General features: G+C 42.8%; 1 protein-coding gene across 42 annotated transcripts in view; it reads left to right on the forward strand.

Moving 5' to 3' along the window:
* LOC141578009 (uncharacterized) overlaps positions 1–15,280 on the forward strand; it is a 196,197-nt gene extending 180,917 nt beyond the window's left edge. For 39 of the 42 annotated variants that reach the window (XR_012507855.1, XR_012507853.1, XR_012507852.1 and 36 more), the window contains 2 exons: positions 1,846–1,941; positions 13,352–15,280. The gene's annotated coding sequence lies outside the window, so the exon portion shown is untranslated. Of the gene's footprint in view, positions 1–166; positions 237–1,845; positions 1,942–13,351 lie in introns of all 42 variants that reach the window. The other 3 variants (XM_074366536.1, XM_074366540.1, XM_074366531.1) reach the window with 2 other exon arrangements.
* The last annotated feature ends 862 nt before the right edge of the window (positions 15,281–16,142 follow it).

A 16,142-nucleotide genomic window follows, 5' to 3' on the forward strand; every position in this document is an offset into this window, starting at 1 on the left:
TCCTGTCCTTTCTTACTCTGAATCCACTCAGAGGGCACCATTGTGAGTGGCTGAGAGGCTGGGCTGCAGGCATGCACTCGCTGGGGGGTGGCAGCAGCCGCTGATGACTTGGTTTCAGCATTCTTTGTTTACTGACATGGTTGCAGTATTTTCATTCACATTGTAGTATTTTCATTCATGGACGGATTATGGATAATCTGCAACCTTGGAAAGCAACCGAGATGGAATTACTGCAGGTACATTCTTCTTTAATAAGCCGTGTGCAAACATAAACATGGAGGAAGCATACATTTGGATTTGGTGGTGTAGTGAAGGGTGACTGCACATTACAGGAGAACGCAATGCAGAATTGCTTAAGTCCACGTTTCTTTTCTGTTGTGGTTTCTGAGAACAGTTTATGGTAATTAACCAACATTGACAAATGGTGGCAAACATTGCATTTAAGAGCTGGCCGGCTGCAAACATGTGTATTGGACAGGTGGAATTCATAGGCAAGTGGTCAGGTGGATGGGAGAGAGATGGAGCCTAAGCCTGGGCCCACATTCCTGTTTAAATAACCATTTCCTCACCATACGGCCTTGGACTAGAATGTAACCTCTCTTAACCTGTTGGTGAATCTGTGAAATGGGCATGATAATATTCGTTTCTTCCTGGGATTGTTGTAAGTTCTAAAGAGTATTGTAGCACACATGAAGCACTTAGCAGTGTTCACTGTGTGTGGCCGCCCCGCTTGGCGTGTGTCAGAGCCGTAAAGGCAGCATTTGTCTGTTGAGAATGCACTGGTAGCCCCTTGAATATGCTGTGAATTTGGTGATTTCCTTTAATCTTGGTAACTCTGTGTGCCATGGGCAGTTATTTTCATGGACAGATGAGGAATCTCAGGGTAAAGAAGACTGTGTAATTTGCCCAAAGTCAGACCATAATTTTGGGTGCATGGGCCTCAGTTCAGCATGAGCCCCAGGGCCTTCTTCCCTCTCCGTTCAGCACCAGAGTCAGATGTGTGGTCGGCTGTTTCCCAGCCCAGAATATCGGGCAGGCCGCAAGACACACCTGGCCCTGCACTGCTTGAGCAAAACTCCGGAGGAGAGGAAGTTACAAAAGGGATAAACATAAAAACAGATGACAGCAAACTGTGATCAGCACTGAGAAGGAAAGGAACACGCCTCACAATGCAGAGCTGCGAGCTTTCCCGTCGGGGCTGCTCTGGGGGCGTTCATCTCAGCTAAACAAACTCTGCTGCTGCACCAAGGCAGGAAGGCAGGGAGCGTGTGGCCAGGTAGACAGGGCCTTGTTAATCATACTCATTCCCCATTAAGCTGCAGCTGTCACGGGCACTTACCTAGTAAACAGATGTCTTCCATAATCATCACGCACTTTTCTTGGTAGTTTTATTGCCCCACCTTTGAGATGAGGTCATTGAAGCTGGGGAGTTTGCTGCATGCCCGTGATCACCATGGAAATACCCCCACTGGTCTTTCAACCTAGACTGGCGTGGCTGTCATGCCCCAGCCCTGTGAATGGCATCGTGTAGCTTCTCCCAACTGGCCCAAATGACTGACATTGATATTCTTAATTCATAGGAAATGGTATGTGACAATAGGAGAAAAAGGTATTAAGAAATTGTTTGGAAAACTAGAACAAAATCCAATTCTTCCCCAGCTGGGGGAGCGTACCCTGTGTCACTCACCCCACTCACTGCGTGTCACCTCCTCCCTGCCGACTCTACGTTCAGAAGCCACTCTGAGTCTTTGAAGAACATTTTGCCTCATGACATTGTTGACTAGGCCCCGTGACCTCTCTGTCCCTGGTTAACTCTGTCTTGAAAGCCATTTAAATTTCTTGCAGGCTCCTTCTCTCAGAAGTAAGAATATCCTCTTTCGACTTCTTGATGCAGCTCCTTAATGAAGATCTCGTGAAGGAAATTTAGTCAAAACCTGGGAGGTATGCACACAGTGACTGCAACCTCAGCACTTTATGAAGTTCGGAATCAGATTTGTGGGTGACTCAGGAAAGGCTTTTTTATGGTAACAAGGGGAAAGTGAAAGGATGCAGGCTGTGTGAGACTGAAACATCTCGTTCCCAGCCAGCAAGGCACCTGCGTTCAGGGTGGTGTGTGGGGAGTGCAGAGTTCTCACAAAGAAAGAAGTGTTGTGATGGGAGGGAGGACAGTTAGGTACTTTACTGTGGAGGGAAAAAGTGGGTTAAGCATTTCCTGGTTGAACAAGAGGATTGTGACATGATGTGCTTGTATTTTGGAGAGAAGGGTTTTGTGGGGACAGGCCTAGGGAGAACGCTCTGTGGCTGGGGAGTCAGCACAACAGAGAAACACAGAGAACCGGGCAGACCCCAAGGCCCCTGCTGGGGAAGAGGCTGCCCGCCAATTCGAGCCCTGGGGGCGGCTTCTGTCCCTTAGCTGGGGCCTCAGAGCTCCCTTCACAACCCAGTCCTGTTGATACAAGGAAAAAAACGTGAGGCATGAGAAGGGCTGTGTCCCAGGCTTTGGTTGAGCCCCTGGGATGTGTCCCACCAGATTTTGTTCCTTGGCTTCGTGCAGTAAAGTATTCAAGAGCAAGCCAGTGTTGAGAAAAGGTAGATTTATTCACAGAGACACATTGAAAGGCAACAGAAAGGCCACGAGGTGTGGGGTTTGGGTGCTCAGATTAAAAGTAGGTACACACTCCACAGATTGTGGTCTTTCTCCGAAGAGGGAGAGAGAGGGGTGACCGCGAGGTGGCGCTGTGTTGCTCGTTTTCTTGGGCTTGGTGGTTTCATTTGCTAATATGTAGAAGAACCAGCCTAAAGGCAAGGGGCTGGGATTCCCGGGGAGTTGGCCATTTCCCACACTTTGACATTTTGTGGCTAGCCTTGGGACTGCCATGGTACCTTGGGGCATGATATTCACCATGTTACTATTACAATGGGTTTATAATGAAGCTCAAGCTCTGCTAGAAGTTAAATCTCTTCATCCTGAGCCTCAAGGCCTACTGGGGGTTGAATCCTTCACCATTTTGATGTTAATTGCTGTGGCCTTCCTTGAATGGCTGTGCTCTGCCCCTTCCATCCTGTCTCACTGTGATGACACAGAGAGAGCAAAGGCCGGGCCCTGCCTGTGCCCCTGCATTTAACAGCGTGAAGTGTGGAGTGGGCTTATGATGACTCTGAGTGGTGAGAAGGATGTTTCAGATTTTGCCACGTGAGACATGGGGACCTGCCAGCAGCCATCACAGATTTATCTCAAGGGCATTATCGCTTGTGTTGTTACGGATAGAACAGGCCAGCCAAGAAACAAGCACTGAGATTTTTTATGCTGGCGGGCTCAGAGGGGCTCCTGTTCCGAAGCTTTGAGCACCTCCAAGACCTGCACATGAGGTTCTATAGGGTTAATTACAAGTAAGGGGCTATTAGCCAATAAGGCTCAAACAACAAAAAGCAAGGAATCAGTACACTGAAGCTTATGAATTTGGAACAGATCACGTTACTGACAATTGTTGACCTTGGATTTACGAGTTAGCTTATTAGCCCAGTAAACTGACACTAAACTTCAGATTTACGAGTTAGCCCAGCAATACTTAGATCAGTAAACCGACACTTATCACACTTAGATTTGTGACTTAGCTCGTTAGCCCAGCTGGGCTTTTCCTTCACAGTGTCACTCATCTTTTCTATATTTCTTTTTTTTTTTAAGTATTTAATCCAAATTTAATATCAGGTTTTTTTGGAAAGAAATTTCTCTTTTTCTTTTCTTTCGGACTCTTTTGGGGGGGTAGGTTATTAGGTGTATTTATCTGATAGTGGAGGCCCTGGGGCTTGAAACCGGGACCCCGTGCACGCTAAGCACACGCTCTACCACCCCCCTATGATCTTTTCTTTTTGCTTTAGCTGCCAAGAATCTGACAGCTGAATTTCTAGTCGGACTTTAACACTTGCCCTGACTCCAGGGAATCCATATTTATGACTTTACCTCCCCCTGGTTTCATTTAAGTATTGAATCTCCAATTTCTCTTCACTCTCAATTTTGCCTTTTTGTTGTTATGGTTGTTAAGGTGTGTTTAAAAAAATTGTTTAATTTCTCTTTTAGCAGGAGGCTGAAAGTAAATAAATATGTAAACATACAGCACACTTAAATGCTTTTATACATTCTAAGCTGTTTAGTCGTTACTTAAAAACCGAATTGAATATTAAAGTGATAACATTTTTAAATTATTTTTTTAATTTTTTACAAAGATATAGCTGATTTAAAATGATATGTTTCAGGTGTACAATAGATGCTCCATTTATAGTTACTGTAAACATTGGCTGTATTCCCTGTGTTGTAAGTTACATCCCTGTAGCGTTTTTACATTACATGTTGCAATTTGTATAAGAAAGTTGGGTAACACAGAGTCTGGGGCATGGCTGTGTCTGAACCAGGGTCACGCTCACCCTGCCTGTCAGAGCCCAGGCCCTCACTCCTCTCTGCAGGGCAGCGAGTGGAGGCAGCCCTCATCAGCGCTGGCACCACCCTCTGAGAGTCAGTGACAGCAGTGTCTGTGTGTGGATGTGCAAATTGTTTTTCCAGGAGCTTTACATGCATTTCTGCATTTAATAATTAAAGCCCTCCTGTGAGGAAGCGTTTTATGATTTTAATGAATAATACATTTTATTTTGATATTGATAGACTTCAAACCTCCGGAAAATTTACAGAAGTAGTACAGTAAACGCTTAGATACAGTTCACCTTAAAGGGCACTATTTGTCCTTTTGTGTCTGGCTTATTTTAGCATAAAATTTCAAGGTTCATCCATATTGTAGCCTGAGTCAGTACTTTATTCTTTTGGTTTCATAATATCCTTTTTCTTTTTTTTCGTTTTTGGTCTATTTAAAAATATTTTCATTGAAGTCTAGTCAGTTTATAATGTTGTGTCAGTTTCTTGTGTACAGCACAACAATTCAGTTAAATAGGAAAATACCTGTATTCATTTTCATATTCTTTTTAAACATAAGTTACTATAAGATATTAAATATATTCTCCTGTGCTATACAATATAAACTTGCGGTTTATTCTATACATACTCAGTATCTGCAAATCTTGAACTCCCAATATATTCCTTCCCACACCCTCTCCCCTCTGGTAACCATAGTTTGGTTTCTATGTCTCTGTGTCTGTTTCTTTTCTGTAGATAAGTTTATCTTTTTGTGTCTTTGTTTTTTGATTTTTTTTTTTTTAAGATTCCACATGTGAGCGATTTCATATGGTATTTTTCTTTCTCTTTCTGGCTTACTATTCTTAGAATGACATTCTCCAGGTCCATTCATGTTGCTGCAAATGGCATTATTTTGTTATTATTTTATGGCTGAATAGTAGTCTATTGGAGAAATATACTACAGTCTCTTTATCCAGTCATCTTTCAGTGGATATTTAGGTTGCTTCCATGTCTTGCTATTGTAAATAGTGCTGCTATGAACATTGGGGTGAAAGTGTCTTTTTGAGTTAGGGTTCCTTCTGGATATATGTCCAGGAGTGGGATTTCTGGGTCATATGGGAGATCAATTTTTTGTCTTTTGAGGAACCTCTATACAGTTTTCCACAATGGCTCCACCAAACTGCATTCCCACCACATTGTAGGAGGCTTCCCAATTCTCCGCAGTCTCTCCAGCATTTATCTGTGAACTTCAGAATGATGGGTATTCGGACTGGTGAGAGGTGAGACTTGATTGCAGTTTTGATTTGCATTTCTCTGATAATGATATTGAGCATTTTTTTCATGTGCCTATTGGCCATTTGTATATCTTCATTGGAGAAATGTTTCTTTAGGACTTCTGCCCATTATTGAATTGAATTGTTTGTTTTTCTTTCTTATTAAGTGTAAAAGCTGTTTACATATTCTGGGAATTAAGCCCTTGTCAGTTTCATTTATTGCAACTGTTTTCTCCCATTCCATAGATTGTCTTTTTGTTTTGCTTTTTGTTTCCTTTTCTGTGCAAAAGCTTGTAAGTTTAATTAGATCCCACTTGTATTATTTTGCTTGTATCTCTATTGCTTGATTAGACTGCTCTAGGAAAACTTTGTTGAGATGTATGTCAGATGTTTTGCCTATGTTTTCTTCTAAGAGGTTTATAGTGTCTTTTCTACATGTTTAAGTCTTTAAGCCATTTTGAATTTATTTTTGTGTATGCTGTGAGGGAGTAGCCTAACTTCATTGATTTACATGCAGCTGTCCAGTTTTCCCTATACCATTTTCTGAAGAGGCTGTCTTTATTCCATTGTATGTTCTCACCTCATTTGTCAAAGATTCAATGACCAAATGTTTGTGGGACTATTCTTGGTAATTTTGTTTATCCGTTCATTGATGGATGGATATTGTTTGTAACCTTTGGCTACTCTGAATGATACTGCCATGAATATTGATGTGCAAGTTTTGTGAGAATATATTTTCATTCTGTTGGCTGTACAGTTGGCCCACCATATCTGTAGTTTCCACTTCATGGATCCAGATGGCTGATTGTAAAGGAACTCGAACATCCTTGGATTATGGTATCCAGGGTGGGGGTTTCCTGAAACGAAATCCCGAGGATACTGAGGGATGACTCTATATGTAGGAGTGGAATTGCTGTGCCATATAATTCTAACCTTTTGAGGAAACACCAGGCTTTTCCAAAGAAGCTGTACCATTGCCCCTTTCCAACGGCTGTGTATTGAGGGTTCCCATTTCTCTGCCTCCTGACCAACACTTGTTATTGTCCATGTTTTGATTATAACCATCCTAGTGAGTGTAAAGTCAGATCTCATTTTGATGTTGATTTCGCTAGTGATGCTGAGCATCTTTTCATATGCTTATTGGCCAATTGTGTATCTATTTAAATACTTGGCATATTTAAAAATTGGGTCGATTTTCTTTGTATTGGTCAGGTGTAAGCATTTGTTTTATATCCTGGATACTAGTATCTTATTAGATATATGCTTTGCAAAATTTTTCTCCTATTCTGCAGATTGTCGTTTCACTTTACTTTTTTTAAACATTAAAACAATTTATTTCTAGGGGAGGTAATTAGATTTATTCATTTTATTTTTCTTGCTAAGGACGCACTCTATCACTTGAGCTACCCCCTTCCCCTTTCATTTCACTTTCTTGATGATGTCCTTTGTAACAAATGGTTTTAATTTTGATGAAGTCCATTTTATCTTTCTTTTTTTTCACTTGTGCTCTTGGTATTGTATCTAGAAAGCCATAGCCTATCCTAGGACCACAAAGATTTAAACTATGTCTTCTTTTAGAAAGCTTATACATTTAGTTTTTACATTTCCGTCTGTGATCCATTTTGAATTAATATTTTATTTGTTAAATAAAATACGGGGGTCCAGATTCCAGATTCATTCTTTTTCCTTCAGATACTCAGGTGTCTCTGCACCATTTGTTGAATAGACTATTCTTTCAATAGAGTGTTGTTGGCACATTTCTGGAAAAATGACTGTAAATGTAAATTTCCCCCCTGGATTTTTTATTGTGTCTCATAGATTTATGCATCCAAACTTATGCCAGTACCATAATGACTTGTGTACTATAGATTTGTAGTAACCTTTGAGTGAGTCCTCCAACTTTGCTCTTCTTTTTCAAGATTGTTTTGGCTGACCTGGGACCCTTGCACTTCCATATGAATTTTGGCATCAGTTTTTCAATTTTTGCAAAGAAGTCAGCTGGAATTTCGATAGGGATTCCATTAAATTTGTAGATCACTTTGGGGATTCTTAACATTTTTAACAATATTGTCTACCATTCCATGAACATGGGATGCCTTACATATATGTAGATCTTTTAATTTTTTTTGGTGATACTTCAAAATGTTCAATGTGCAAATCTTGTAAAATTTTGTTAAATGTATCTCTCATTTTATTTTTAATGCTCTTGTAATTGGAAAGGCTGAGCTTTCTAAGGGTGGGAGTATATATCAATTTATTTATTTCTAGGATTCCTACACAGCAAATACCCTAGATTTATATTTGCTACATAAATCTATCCACAATTCTTCCCACCCCCGTGTCATAAGAAACCAAGACCCAGGTTAAGCTACCTGAACACCTATGTGGAAGTGAGAAGTGAGATCCTTGGGTGGGGCTTTGTGCAGATTATACTGAAAGCTTATTCATTATGGCTTCATCTTAATTTCTTTTAAACAATCCTCTCAGTGTATATAGTCAGATACATTAAGAAAATGCCCTTTCGATGTGTGGAGGAGCTAAGACTATAATTTTCAAATAATTTCTAGTGAGAGTGTTGTACTTGAAACTAATTTGCATCAATCTTTGAAGATTTATGTTTCAGGAGCTTTGACTAAAGAACACCTGTCTTTATTCATTAGTGACAATTAAATGCTCAAGCAACATGTACGAGTTTGAGCAAACTGCCCCCGCCCCGTAGTGCTGGTTGGCTGCAGCTGTAACTGGAGTCAAGACTTACCTATCCCAGTACGCTTGGGCGGATCTGCTCAAAGGGGTTCGTCCAATAGTTTGTCGGTAGTCTTTTGGACAAAGCCATAAAGCATTGATTTAAGGTTGCTGGAATGCATTATATTCTTATTAATATTAAGTAAGCAAATATTGAGTGCTTATTGTATGTTGGGAATTGTCCTTTAGCTTCACATGAATATTATTTCGCTTAAAACCTCTCATATTTCCTTGTTATTCACACTTTACAGATAAGGAGTCTGAGGATTAGGTCTTCTCTCTTTTGGGGGGAGCTCATTATCAATGATGGGAAGTTGTAAGGAAAAAAATATTGATTCATCCAGAGAAAACAATTTTCTGAGAGTCAGCACTGAAGAGGGTGATCATTGTTTGAGTGAGACGAGCCCTGGGTTGTACGGAGTCAGCATCCCTGTCCTGGACACGGCACATGTAGCGCTGCATGGTGGGTGAGGCGGCGCGGCTGCGCAGGGAACGCGGATGCCGGGCCATTGGGCTGTGCTCAGGCCCGGTGGGGCTTTCTCCTAAGGGAAGTGGAACGTCATTGTCAGATTTTAAGTAGGGGAGAGGGGTGCTCTCGTAGATCACTTTTGTCTTGTAGAATGCTTAGAAACATTTAGAAGGCTCGGCAGGAGGTGATGTGATAAGTCAGAGTAGGGTGGCTGTGAGGTGTAGCAGTGTTCAATTTTCAAGTGATTTTCAGTCCCAGGTTTGTGGCTCAGTAGCCATGTCACTTTGGATGACACATTCAAGGAAGTGAAACAATTTATCTTATTAATTGAAGCAGTGATATACCGACTTCCCAGGACTTCTGTGGAGATCCAGTGAGATAACGTGTGCACAATGTGCAGCGTGGTCCCCAGCACAGAGTTAGTGCTGAGGGAGTGCCAGTGAGAATCTGGTAGGTGAGGTGTGGGTGGTGGGACTCGTTGACTGAGGAAATTGGGCCCTGAAGGAGGGGTCCAGTCACATCTATGAGTGATGGGACTGAGCTGGGAGAGGCAGAGAGACCTTGACCCCCTACAAGGGGCCCTGGGCAGGACGGCTATTGGAGGAGCACCGTGAAATCAACTATTTGCAGGTGAAGTTGGAGGTGCCCTTGAAACATCTAAGTGCAGTGCCACAATCATAGAGGAGGTCTAGGCCCGGGCTGTGCATTTTCCTATAATCTCAATCCCTGAGGACGCCGAGGTATTGATCATTGAACGTGAAGATATACTTACAGGACAAGTGAATAGTAGTATCATCTCTGTCATCAAAGCTCACGTCTCTTTATTCATCACTCACTTTGCTAATTGGGTACTTACAGAGCTCACTTCACCATCCTCACCTGGGCTCAGGCTCCACAGAAAAGATCTTGTGTATCTCCCTCTTTTCCAGAAGAAAACACATTTAGCTGGTAGACTTCTCTACCTCGCCAGACTTAGAATTTTAGTTTGTTGATTTAATTCTGTTTTCTGTTGGCCGTCTCCTGACAGGAGAGACATTTTACCTCATGGTCAGGTTTCAATTAGCTGTTACTGAGAATTGCTGATCTGATCCATAGTGTATGTTTTCTATTAACTTTCTAGAGTACTTATCATTTTTCTGTCTTTGCCCTTTAATTTTGTTTCCTCTTCAATGTTCTATCCTATTTGGGGCCTTATTTTATTTTTTAATTAAAAATGTCCGTTAGCAGTTAAGAAAACAAAAGCAAAGAAAACATGCACATGATAGCTAGATTTAGAAAATATCTAGTGTGTTTTCTGTCTCGGCAATGGAGGGTTCTAGAAACTCTTGAAAACCTTCATTACATAAGTTCCTTAAAATGCTGATTAAGAAATAAGACCTTCCTTCCTCATCTTTCAAGCTGCACAGCTAATTGTCAAGAAAGTGAGGGGAAATCCTCAGAAGCCAAGTCAAACCAGAAAGCAAGGATTCTGGGAGATACTTGAGCCTTAGAAGCCCTGGGGTGCCTGTTGGCTCCTGAACTGATTTTCAGTTGCCTTGACAGGAGGGCAGGAGGTGAGCCCCAGGCCTCTCACACTGGGAGTTGGATGGCTGTTCTTATGTAAGGCCAAGCACATCCTGAATCCTGCTGTATAAAAGAGTGAATTAGAAAGAAAAGCAAAAAAGCATTCCTCAAGGCAAGGAAGTAAGGAAAGTCAATTTTTTTGGAAGCGGGGGAAAATAACATATCCAATGTAAGTATTTAGTTTAAATCTGTTCTGGCATGAGAGTGACAACAAACTCCTGGCAGAAAATCACAGCTCCTCCCGGAAAGAGAAGTTGTGTTTTGAATGAATCAGTGGGCAGCCATTCTGAAAAAGGTCTCCAGAGTTTTCTGGATCAAGATACTGGACCCAAACACCTCCCTTCCATGGTCTCATTTAAATAACCAGAAAGGTTTTAAAGGAAAGAAGCCATAATCATAGTTCTATTTATTGACATTAATATATGCTAGGAATTCAGAGGTGACTATGGAGTTGTCTCCTCTTTTATGGATCTTACTTTCTATTTGACATAGTTGGGGATCTTGTTGGAGGGTGGTGTTAGTCTGTTGCAATTAGCCAGGAGAGGAGATTAAGAAAACAGTGAAGGATGGGTGACATTTTTAGCTGAGGACAGTCCTGTTCAGTTGGTTTGTAATTGCAGACTCGTTGAGTTGTCACTAGAGGGAATTGATCTTATGGAATTTGGACTTAACTCAGGCCTCTTCAGAATGGACAAGTGAACCTGGAGAAAGACAGTCAAATCTGTGCAGACATTAAAGTCCACGTGAACGTGGTGTATCCCTGAGCCAAAGATCGGAAAAGTAGGCAGCACTTCTTGAGGACAGAGGAGTGGTTTTTAAGGTTCTCCAAGAATGAATCCCAGGGAACCGGGATGGCCAGTTGTCAAACTGTGACTTTGCTCTTTGGACGGTGTACCCACCGAGGTTATTGGCCGTTTATAGGTTTCCATTTCTCTTTAATGCATGACAGGTGATGAGGACGTGGGCATACACTTTTGACACCTTGTCGAAGTGACTGGGTACCTGCCTAGAAGCGCAGGCACAGCTATGGCTGCGCCATACATCTGGCCGCCCATCCCGCTCTCCGGCTCCGTGATCACGGCAGAGTGGTTCCTTGATGACCTGTCCGTCTCCTCTGTGACATCGTAACCCAACAAAATACCGGAGCGTATTAGCTTGGCTTTGTTCTTTTCCATCCTTCCCTTCGAATGATGATGACTGATAATGGACCCAGTTACGTTTGCAGATGATTTACACGTAGGGCTTTCAGTACAAACCTCGTAATCCCCACTGTGTGATCTAGAGAAGAAAGTTACATTCTTTCCAAATTGTTTTGATGCACTTATGTGGGAAAATGATGTACGTTTGAATATGTATTTCCTCTATGAATCATCATGGCTTGAGATGAATATTTGTAGACATGGAATGAGTTTTCTGTATTTGAACTGTATGGTCCCCTAAATTCTCCCCAGCTTTTTAAAGTCATCACTGGAGTGTTACCTCCAGAGTGTCCCAAAGCATCCACCACTGCCTGTTCTTCGGACACTGTGAGTTTCCAAGTTGGAGAAGGCTGCTCGCTGTTGAGGCATTCTCTGGCACATCTCTGGCTGGCTGATGTGAACTTAGCACACAAGACTTGGCAGACAGTATCTAACCATGGTCACGTCCATTTCTGGAACACTCATGGAGGATTTTACACCTATGCTAGTGGCATACGTTATTTCATTTAGTTTTCCCAACAATCATAATTAGATTTTATCACCTGTATTAATAAGGAAACTGTCAAAGCGAGTGATGTGCAGACTTTGGACTGGAACACGGGTCTTTCTGATCCCTGTCTCTGTTCCCTCCCCAGCCTATCCTTCCAAATGGCCAGGAGACTCTTCCTCAGTCTTGAGTTTCCCGCTGATGTTACCACTCTCTTTGTTTCTGGAGAGGAAAACAAGTCTAAACTTACTTTCCAGTTGGAAATGGAATGGAGAGTTAACGTTGGAAGCCGGGAGAGTCTCTCCTGTGATGAAGCGGTCTCTGAGCCACTTCCATGGGGACGTCACATCACTGTCTGGGCCCCTTGCACAGCCTGGGCACAGGTGATAAGCCAGATGTGCCGAGCAGTCCTCCCGGACAGGGAAGTGCGTTGGAAATGAGTTTGGGTATTTGGTTTCATTACATAGGTTCCTGAGGGCCTTGGCCTGGCACTTCAAGTGGGACCACTCCCTGTCCCACAGACTCGTGCTCTGGGCCCCTGCAGACCTGACGTGGCCTCAGCCTGAGGCTCAGTGCCCTTGGTGATGAGGAGCATTTTAGTCCAGGGTCTGCCGGAGGCTCTGACACTTCTGGGCCGTGGGAATTTGTCCAGGATGATAATAATCCTCCCCGAGATTCAGATTTCCTTGCCTGTGAGCCGGGGTATTAATAGTTTCTGAAATGATTGTAATGATTCAGTAACGGGCACAGCGTGTGCTGCCAGGTAGCTGGTGTTTAAGGAGCAGAAGTCGCAGTCACTCTGTCAGCCTCTCACTGTGTGCTCTGTGCTTTGAGAGGTTGTGTGTTTGGTGAAAGTCCCACCTAAACCCCAGGGTCTAGATGAACTGTTGTTCCTTTACTTTCCCGTCCTTTTCCTCTTTCCCTTCTCTGTGTCCCATATTTAGGTAGCAGATTCCTCTGTTTCAGGGAATACGGAACTTTCTAGTAAAAGGAGAGGCGGAACTCGGAAAGGTGGGGCCCAGAGGGGGTCTGGAGCATCTGCACAGCGCTGCTTCCCTGCATTTCTGCATCCGGTCCCATCAGTGCATGAAGTCAGCCTTCCTCTTCCTTCCTGTGTCGTTGGGTCTCTGTTTTAAGGGAAAATATTTTACGGGTCTTTTTTTAATTACATGTTTCGTTCAGATGCTTGTTGCTTTTCTCCCTGTGCTTCAGCATTCCTAGGAGAGAATTCAGCAGTGCAGCATCCTCTCCGAGCTCTATGAGTTGATCGGCTTCCACAGCAAGTCCGCCTCCTTCAAGCGGGTGGCCCCCGTGCAGCGCGCGGCCCCCAGCATCACGGAGCCTGGCGGGAAGGCCTGCTACCGACTCCTTCTGCAGAAGCTTCCTGGCTACAGTCTGTCGCTGGATCTGCAGGACTTCAGCAAAGGTGTTGGAACTAAAACATTGCTTCAGTCCCATTAACCATGCCTGGTTTGGGCCCTGCTGTCCTGTCTCATCAGGGTGAATTCTGATTCGTTTAGAAAAGGGCTCAGCAGACTTTTTCTGTGAAGGGCTTGGGAGTAAGTATTTCAGGGTCTGCAAACCTCCTGATCTCTGGTGCAGCTGCTCAGCTCTGCTGTTCAGACGCCAGAGCATCCGGACATTCCACACACCCACAGAGCTTTATTAACAGCAGTGTCTGGGGCTGGATTGGGTTTATGAACAGCAGTTTGTCCCTACAGCCTCCTCACTATTGACGCCTGCACCAGAGCGTGCATTTGCGACAATCGGTGAACCTGCACTGACACGTCATCATCACCCAGAGCCCAGACTTGACACTAGGATTTACACTTGGTGGTGTGCACTCTGTGGGTTTTTACAGATGTGCAATGACATGTATCCACCGTCACAGCATCATACAAAGTAGTCTGTCTTAGTGACCTTAAAATGCTCCGTGCTGCACCTCATTCATTGCTCCTTCCCCTCTAGCCTCTGACAGCCACTGATCTTTTAGTCTCTGTGGTTTTCCCTTTCCCAGAACACCATACAGTTGGAATCAGACAGTTGCGGAACCTTCCCATATTGGCTTCTTTCCCTTAGTAATATGAATTTAAGGTTCCTCCATGTCTTTCCATGCCTTGATAACTCATTTCATTTTAGCACCAAATAATAGTCCATTTTCTGGCTGGATCACAGTTAATCCATTCACCTACTGAAGAACAGCTTAGTTGCTTCTGAGTTCTGGTGATTATGAATAAAGCTGCTATTAACATCTGTATGCAGTTTTGTGTGTGGACATAAGTTTCCATTTCGTCGAGTAAACACCAAGGAGCACAGTTGCCGGATCATATGTTAGGAGTACGTTTAGTTTTGTAAAAAATTGCCAGACCGTCTTCCAAAGTATCTGGGCAATTTTACATTCCCACCAGCAATGCATGAGAATTCCTGACGCTCCACATCCTCACCAGCATTCGGTGCTGTCAGCGTTCTGCGTTTTGGCAGTCCTGACAGGTGTGCAGTGGTACCTCGCTGTTTCAGTCTGCATCCCGTTGATGACAGATGCTGTGGAGCATCTTTCCGTAGACTTCTTTGGCATCTAGACTTCTTCTTTGATGAGGTGTGTGTTCAGGCATTTTGCTCATTTTTTAATCAGGTTGTTCATCCTTCTTGTTGAGTTTAAAGAGATTTTGGTATATTCTGGATATCAGCCCTTTATCAATGTGTCCCTGCCTTCACCTGCAGCACCGGAGTTGTCCTTTGGGTCTCAGTGGAGTGTCAGCTCTTCAAAGAGGTTCCCTATCTTCCCTCAGCCTAAATACTGTCCTTGTATTTTTCACTTTCATTGACTCATTTTGTTCTTTTTAAATAGCATTTCCCATAATTTGTAAGTACATTAACAAAAAAAGGGCAATGATTGAACACCACCTCCCCCACCAGGATGTGTGCCCTGTGAGAGCAGAGGCCCTGTCCCCACTCACCGTTTCTCATGACAGCACATGGCACATGTCCATGTAAAAGTGTGTAACGTGGGGCCAAACCTGATGAGCAGCTATGATGACATGTGTTGGCTACCATTTATTGAGTAGACTTTGTTTCTGATGTAAATTATTAAATCACATGAATGAAACTTGTTTGTTTTGAAAAATAAAACAACAAAGCACACCTCCATTTGATTGGTACTTTCTACTTAGCCTTCTGACACAGGAGGGGATGTTCACAATCATTTTGTGGAGGAAGTTGGGGAGGTAAAGTAAGAGAGTGAGATCAAATAAAGTAAAAATGATAACTATCAGTTGGCATTATTTTCACTAAGACATAAAAGTTACTTTAAACCCTATCTCAGCTGTTGTTCTGTTGTTTTAAACATTTCTCATAGAATTAAATGGAAGCCCACTAAACCCTGAAAGGGAAATTGTATGCTCAGGTCCTGAAAAGTGTTTATGTCTATTTCTTGAAATGCACATTTTCCCTGCTGGTTACGGAATTTCGAGCCGGGAACACAGCCGTGCGCTGTGTGTCTGCCGGCTTTACGGGCTGCTCACTTTCATTTTCATTTTCTTGTGTTGCAGTTTATGAAGGTTTTCCATGAGGTATATTGCTCAGCCTTTTCCTGAATGAAGGATTGAATTTTCCACAGGAAATCTTATGAAAGAGAGTGACAAGGCACATGGGTTTCCCAAAAAGGAATACTTGATGTAATAAACTCTCACTATGGTGAACTTTTTTAATACAAGCCAGTTGAAAATTTTATCACTAGGTCATAGGCCACAAATCTGTCTTAAGAATAAAAAGATTCAAATTTTATAGAAGAAGCAGTTTGAATCAAGTAGAAATTATGATTTGTACACTAGTTGGTGTTAGAACTTATACTCAGTCTTATCATAATTGCCTGTGGTAGGAACTGGATCATTATTTATTTATTAAAAAAAAAAATCCACTAGGTGCTATTTGCCCCATTCTTGATGCAGCAGTGCTGAGGTTAGTTAAGTTGGGCCATTTAGGATTGTTAGCTAGGTTTACCAGA

The sequence above is a fragment of the Camelus bactrianus genome, chromosome 6, assembly GCF_048773025.1.
Source record: "Camelus bactrianus isolate YW-2024 breed Bactrian camel chromosome 6, ASM4877302v1, whole genome shotgun sequence".
Lineage (NCBI taxonomy): Eukaryota > Metazoa > Chordata > Mammalia > Artiodactyla > Camelidae > Camelus > Camelus bactrianus.